Below are 8431 nucleotides of genomic sequence, written 5' to 3'. Positions count from 1 at the left end.
AAAGGCCCGGGTACCGAGTCGTCCCCGTCCCCTGGGCGCGTCACCAGAGCCGGTATGTCACTCTCCACAAGGAGAAACGTTACCCCTTAGACTACTTTCTTCCACAAATTGTGTCACTTGTCCTTGGACTGAGCCTTAATGGAAGTAAGCTACAATACCAGGCGCATGCAAGGTGCATCTAACTTTTACAGAAGCAGCAGCCTGGTGGCCTTGAGCGAGTAGCTTTATTTGCTGCAGAGAGCAGGTAGTTGATTTCTTCCTAATTTTATGGTAATAGAATTTTACTTTCGGGTATTTGCAGAACCATCCTGGGCCTCATCAGACCTGGAAGTCTCAACTCAGTATGAGATGCCTGGGGATTTCAGAGCTCGTGGTGGGGATCACAAGATGAGACAAGTACCAGACAGGTGACGGTGATGAGCAGAGGTGCCGGAGAGGCCAGAGAGATGAGCGGTTAGGTAAGCATAAGGATTGTTTTTTTAACCTTTTGATGGTACAGAAAAATAGCAACCAGTTGTGGCAAATCTGTTGAATCCACATGGAAGCAAACTACAAAAATCCACATTTTGGCGAATGCAGATTTTTGAAAAATTCAAGTAGAATTCAATTCCATTCACATGTATTCACTCATCACTAATGCATCATATTAGCCAACTTTCCTTGGATCTTCTGGGAGGTTCTAGCAAAAAGGTGAGACATTCTTCACTCCTGGAAGAGTTGGCAAATCTTCTGGGTGCCACTGAAGTCTTCCAAAATCATCAAGAAAAATTTTTTTGGAAGGTTTCTACATGATGCTGGGATGCTTCTTATCAGACGCCTAGGGACACTTAGGGATACAATAACTTACGGTACAAGCAAAAATTTTAGTATGTTTTCACATACTTTGGTATATTTTGGTATACTTTGGTATGTTCTCACATACTTACTCATCTACTGGTTGGCTACGTCTGTAGGTTGTAGGATAAAATCTTATAACCTAAAGGCATTTTCTTCTGGAAATCCCTATGAGATAAGGTCCCCTGATAACATACAAAACAAAAAGGGTCCCCCAATAATGGAAAAGCAGAGGAAGTGTGGTTCAGATTTTTCCCAGCACTGCCCAGACTATTTCGTAGAGGGAGAAAATGGGACACTGATCTGACAGAAGGAGACCAGGTCAACGTAACGAAGGACATTAGGTATGATGACTATACGTTAGAGAGGTATAGCCACATTTAGTGTCAGGAGTGGAGGGTTGCTTTAATTCAGAATTTTAAGTGAAACCCCTTTAATTTTACAAGGGGAAGGTTTCCTCCTGATGTGATTACTATTTTATATTTTCCCGGCATTGTGTCTCCCAGGATTAGCTGCATTGATTCATGTGGAACAATTACTGACAAATCTATTATATGAGGCCATGTGCTGTCATTACGTAACAAAGACAAAGGGGCACAACTAAATATATCTGGACCTTGTGGAGAATCCAAATTAGTAAACCACAAGGTTTCATTACTAAGATATGGTTGGAGGATTATATGGAGAAGATTTAATGGGGTGATAGGATGCAGTGAAGGTCATAATATCTAGAGGAAAACACATCTGGAGGTACAGTGATCCCAGAGGGTTAATGGCCTATTCCCATGGAAATCTAACACTACAGCCAATAAGGGTAATACAAAGCACTGAATGCAATGAGGTCAGGTCAGATGTTTATCAGTATGTTCCTTTACAATTCACTTGACCTGGTGATCTGTTACCCTGAGATGACTGGTTAGTTAATTCATCCATTCAACATATCTCAGTGTGGTAAAGTATATTGGAGGAACGTTACATAATTTTTCCCAAAGAGAATACTATACATATACAATACTGTGCAAAACTTTTAGGCAGGTGTGAAAAAACTGCTGTAAAATTAGAATGTTTTAAAATAGAAATGTTAATAGTTTATTTCTATCAATCAATAAAATGCAAAACGAATAAACAAAAGAGACATCTAAATCCAATCAATATTTGGTGCGGCGGCACTTTTCCTTCAAAACAATATCAATGCGACTAGGTACGTGTGTACAAAGTCAGGGATTATGTAGGATTATAGTCAGGTGTATGAGTAACCAGTTATACCAAACAGGACATAATGATCATCATTTAGATATGTAGGTTGAAACAGGGTGATTACCTGAAACAGAAACAGCTGTGTAGGAGGCTCTTAATCGGTTTTAATTTATGTTGAAATTAATGGAAGCTTTAGCAAGTCTCTATTGTCTGAAACAACTAGTATTGTACTGTAGCTAAAAAACATTGTTTCAAGTCTAGGCGGGGGATTTATAATGTGTGTAAAGTCAAACCGTCTATGCACATAAATGACCAGTCATCCGATGGCTGCGTGGCGTCTGCTTCCTATAATCTGGTGCACTTCGCTCTTCGCTATGGATAAGACACTCAGCGTTGCAGGTTTGGGGTCACCAATGGAGCATTACTTCTGCCCAGGTTTACAGTAAAGGTTGGACTCTATTCACTTCTGCATCCTGGCATCTGGGACAGTGCATTTGGCTGATAGGACTCTTGTAGCTAAGGGCATTACAAAAATTATGTTCGGACAAACATCAACAGATTTAATAACCACCCTGTGTACTCTCTATATAGATCCCATCTGCTGCAAAACAGCTGGAACATAATGTAGTGAGGGAGTGAAACAGCCACCGGTATCGCTGTGATCACCATGTCTAGGAGCTACATACAGCCCTGACATGTATCACTTCATATCATACAGCAAGATACTATTGCATCCATACAGTGGCGTAACAAGCAGTGGAGAAGGGGCAAAGGGACGATTGCCTTGGGCAAAAAATGTCTGTTTTTTGTTTTTCTTTTGAAATTTTGCTCTCCTAAGAGGAATATTGCTACCATCAAAGATCTGGGTCTAGGAAAGTGCCCATGCCCGAGTCTTCTGGGTGGCTGAACTGGATCTCCTGGCAAGCGGCAATTTGAACTGTAATCATGTCAACATCATGGCGATACATTTTGAACCTGTCGTAGAAATTAATAGAAAGAGCATTCAAAGGGTATTTGATGAGGTTTTGAGGAAGGTTTTGGAACAGATCCCCTCCAAAACTCTTCAACAAAAAGCTCTAATTAAAACCAAGTTTTATACAAAAGCTAGAACGTAGTCCTAAAAATTCCAGTAAATGATAACACTATGTAGTATCGTAGTAATTCCAAATTCTTTGGGCACGATTCATCAAAGCTTTTACGCCGGTATTCTGGTGTAAAAAGCGTTGAAAAGTTGTATACATTATGCGAATTTTGGCGTTCTCACTCCATTTTCGACAAAGTGGGGTTGCATGGCGACCGCCACTTGTCAAATTCATGACGAACGATGGCGTTCGCTACTCCACAAATCTTACTCCAGCAGGGTCTGGGGTAGGATTTATGGCATGGCGCTTATAGAGGTGTTCACCACTCCGCCGACACTCCTGATTCATGAAGTGGCATACACCTGTTCATGAAACAGGAGCGTTTGACTCCAGATCATCTCATCATCAAGAGCAGCATAAACAACAGCGGTTTTGATTCATCAGGCCCTTAGTACATTCACCAGTTATTTTTACATAATGTATTGTGACGTCCTATAGTGTAATGGTATTATATTAGTATATCATTAGCAGGACATATCTACTTAGGACATTGGAAGGAGAAAATCAAGACTCCTACATGATAGTCTCTGCATTGTCCCAATGACCTTGAAGGACAAAGCGGCAGAGATTATTGGCGAGTGAATCATTCTTTTCACAAGGCATTGAATATTATGCATGCAGTCTCATTGTCCTGACCTCCACACCTGTTTAATATTGCATATTCAGCCGAGAAAAATATGTTCATTTTGTCCTTTTTAATTTTGTCACCATCTGTTGGCGCAGTCCCCGTGTGTTTATATGTCCATCTGTGACATTGAAAAAGTAACATACTCCAAAAACGCTGGTGATTCATGTAAAGGACAAAAAATTGCTCAGCAAGTAAGAAAGTATCATTGCCATTGGGGGCTGTGCCGAATGTTATCAACGCTTAGACACCCCTCCACCACACCACAACCCCCCTCGGCTGTGACTTGGATGTTGTAATCGCACTAACAATTGCATTCATAAAGGCAACAGCTGCACAGCCCGAGCTGGCCCTGCCATACATGGCTAACAATGTGTAACCCCACACTAGATCCGAATCTGCATGATTTATTTATGGACACAATATCTGTTTCGTGGCCCGGTCTAGTGCTGACTTTCAGAAATGCACGGAAATTGTACGCTCCGAGAGGTTGAAGGTTACCACTCTGAATTTACAGTGCAATTAAAAAAACAGTAAAATAAAATCAAAACAGCATATGGCACCATCCCCATAAATGTCTATATATATATTCTATACACTGTATACGCTCTACATCATACAGTCATAGGACCATAATTCATTCCTCAAAATTATCAGCCTCTTGAATACAAAAACGGAAATGATTTCATTGATGCTTCAGCTCATCCAATGCCATTATCAAACACATTAGAATAATTCATCCATTATAATGGTGGGCGGATTTGTGAACCCACGTTAGTCCAAGCGGCGGATTGATTTCACCCATTTTTGGATTAATATTTTATTTCAAGATGTAGCATCTGCCCCACTTTGCCACTTTATGGCATCAGTTTAGTGATATGTGAGGGCTGACTGCTGCATTCATGCTACATCCGTCACTTGGACCAGCCTATCAGGAGTGTTATAATGCACACAAATGCAAATGTCAGATGATGATGATGAGCAAAACTGCTGAAATTCGAATTCGACAAATTCGCTAAAAATCGAAAGAGAAATTTGATTTCCCAATTGTTGGTAAAAAAAAAATGTGTAAAAAAAAAAAAATGATACTTATCTCACCCTTCACCTGTCCCACTCCTTCCCTGCAGCTCCAGTCTTCTTCTCTACAGTACTCACTCTTCGCCTCCTCCAGAGAACTAGGGCTCAAGCGCCAGAGGAGCTAAGGAGTGAAGACTGAAGAGGAAAAGACTGGAGCTGGAAAGAGAAAACTAGCAGAGAATCGGGTAGGGAGCTGAGGTGCCAGGACAGGTGACAGAGGGAGAGGTGAGTAAAATATTTTTTTATTTTTTAATCCGTCACCGGTCTTAAAAAGAATCAAGCAAATTGAATTGCAAGATTATTTTTTATGCTCACTTATATAGCACCATTAATTCCACAGACACTAACATCACTGTCCCCATTGGGGCTCACAATCTAAATTCCTTACCACCATGCACTTGGTGTGTGGGAGGAAACCCACACAAAGACAGGGAGAACATGCAAACTCCTTGCAGATGTTGTCCTTGGTGGGCCCAGGGCTGCAACAGTGTTAACCACTGAGCCACCATGCAGGCCAATTTTTTAATCAAATTTGAATAAAATGTAATTCTCTTGATTTGCTCACATCTAGTCTGACCCATGCAAAACACAATCATGGCATGTCTTGCTATGGAAAAATAACAATGTTATAGGGGAGATCTCTTCCATAAAGAAAGGAACACAGAGCCTGTACATTGTTATAGAGACAATAAGGCTCTTGAGCTGTAGTGACTCCGTGTGCCGCCATGTGACGCTACATAATATCACTGTACACACAGGGGCAGATTTCTGAAACTGAAAAAAAAAATTGTCTGTGGTACCCAAAGCAACCAATCACAATGCAGCTTTTACATATTCACCAGCATTTTATTGCCCAAATTGGAACATCTAGATCCCTCATACTGCCCAGGAACACCTTCAGTCAAGCTTTTTGGGACATGACTATCATAAGTCCTGCTTCTTTTGTGGCTTACACTGCTGAATTCTCTTAGCAAAAATCTTTCCTTCAGAGTCTGACGACACTTGTACTGCAATACATAGAGTCTGTACGACTTGAGCCATACAGTCTCCATGCACATTTCTCAACTGTGTACATAAGCCCTTAAATAGACCATTAAATACACACGAGATCCATGGCTTGTATATGGCCAATACACAACATAATCTTCCGCCTAGGACACAGAGATTTCCTGTGTGACCAAACAAACTCAATACAGATTAAAGGCCCCGTCACACTAAGCGATGCAGCAGCGATCCCGACAACGATACGACCTGTCAGGGATCGTTGCTGCATCGCTAATACATCGCTGGTGAGCTGTCAAACAGGCAGGCTCACCAGCGATCAGGGGAGCAGCGATATCGTGGAAAGAATCGTTCCACGATGTCCTGCTCCCGTTACCAGCCTGCTGCAAGCAGGAGCAGGCTGGTAACTATGGTAAATATCGGGTTACTAAGTGCGCGTGTGCCCCTAGTAACCCGCTGTTTACCATGGATACCACTCTGCTACGGTGCGCGGGAGCCTCCGCGCACCGTAGCAGAGTGGTATCCATGGTAAACAGCGGGTTACTAAGTGCGCGCGTGCCCCTAGTAACCCGATATTTACCATAGTTACCAGCCAGATCGTTGGTCCCGCTGGTCACACACAGCGATGTGTGCTGGCCAGCGGGAGTCCAACGACCAAAAAATGGTCCAGGACACTTTGCAACGATCAGCGACCTCACAGCAGGGGCCTGATCGTTGCAAAGTGTCATACACAGCGACATCGCTGGTGAGGTCGCTGGTGAGTCACCAAAACCGTGACACAGCAGCGATCTCGCTAGCGATATCGCTATGTGAGACGGGGGCTTTACTCCATTGGTATACCATTTCTTCATTTTACTTCAGGCCTAGACTTTTATTACAGGGCCATAAAAAATCACAGCCATAATTTTTGTTAAGCTTGAAAAGCTTTTCCCAGAAGAAGGTTGTCCTTAATGATATAATATGAAATGTCTTCAATAAATAAAGAGCAGAACACCTTTCTGCTGATCAGAAGACATCTTGGCTTCTATGACCAGCCTTTCTGAGGTTCTCCAGGGTTAGAGAAATATCTATTAGACATTAGTCTATTAGAAAGGTTTGTCCATGGGCTTTGTCTTGTATTGTAGTTCATCCCATTGACTTTATTTTGGAGGGCAGCTTGACCTCTGTAAAACCATTTTAGTATTAAACGATTCTCATTGCATTTTGTTGTCTAAAGCCCTTCAGAAGGAATCCAGAAGATATTAATCCACAAGGGTTGGACAAAGGAAGAATGGGCAATAGGTGGATTAAGATGAACATTATTTTACTAATTTATTATAGTATGGGCAGACTGACTTTTTTGGGTCCTGTGCTGCCTCTTACCATCCATCTGAATCATAAGACACGTTAATTCGCTAACTGCAAGCTCCTGACACTGGGAATATAGCCCTGGGGCCCTACCCAACAACCATGTAATGTTGTGGACAGAATAGGTGATAAGTAAGTTAGGCTTCCTTGTTGGAAGAAGAGGTACATTTCCTTCTATACATTGATACATTGTTTGCTTTGGTAACAATAATTAAGAGCTTGTCCACTACTCTAACATTGATGAGCTATCCTAAGGAGAGTTCATCAATGTCTGATCGGTGGGGGTGTATTCTCGCTGATCAGCGGTCTAGGTGCTGGCTGTGGCTGGAACTGCTCAGTTATGAAGCTGCTCCATCTACTGATAGTTGCCAAGGCCGGATACTGCACATCGCTACCTATTGATTTGAATTGGAGGCGGATGAGCATTACCCCACTGTGGCCACTATCAGAAGATGGAGCAGCTCAGTTACTGAACAGTTCCCACCACCGTCGGCACCTAGACCCATTGATCGGTGGGGGTGCCGGTTGTTGCACCCCCACCAATCAGACTATCCTAAGGATAGTTCATCAACATTAGATTAGAGGACAAGCTATTTAAACTATTGTTCATTTAACTGCTAATTCTTCTGGCTCCCCCTTTGTGTTTTCAATAGGCATAGAGGAGTAATCTAGTGGCAGAAACCTCTGGTGGCAGCTTATTGTCCCTGAAAAATAAAAGAATTGGGCATTTCAATTAAAAATGTCAAATCCTTCCCTCTCCAACATCATCTCTTGAAGACAGTTGGAAGGCCCCCATACACATCATGTGGTTGGTGGTTCTTGATGAAATAGGCAGGTTCAGAAAACTTTGTTCTAATGTCTATAGGAGCCATTAATTATCTGGGGATATTCATGTCACTGTGTCAGCAGTGGGTTTTACTACAAAAGCTTTTGGTTGCTAGGTATAGGTGCCATTGTGAGAAACACATGGGGCCCATAATGCACCCTTAGTTAATGTTGAAGTGTACAGTCTGAGTAGTGTCAACCTCAGAGCCTAACCCATGCTGTGGATTCATGAGTGATGTAAGTGCTAGAACTCCTGCTTTGCAAGGAATAAAGCTTAAAGGGTTTGTCCAGGTTTGCCATGAAAGTCTGCAGTCACTCTGTGATGTCAAATTTGTGAATCCTCACAGCTTGCATGGCACTCACTGTCAAGATTCTCTGGTGC

This window comes from Phyllobates terribilis, unplaced genomic scaffold (assembly GCF_046119375.1).
Source record: "Phyllobates terribilis strain yellow unplaced genomic scaffold, ASM4611937v1 Scaffold_1__5_contigs__length_1240528914, whole genome shotgun sequence".
In the NCBI taxonomy this organism is placed as follows: domain Eukaryota; kingdom Metazoa; phylum Chordata; class Amphibia; order Anura; family Dendrobatidae; genus Phyllobates; species Phyllobates terribilis.
This window is presented reverse-complemented; position numbering follows the sequence as displayed.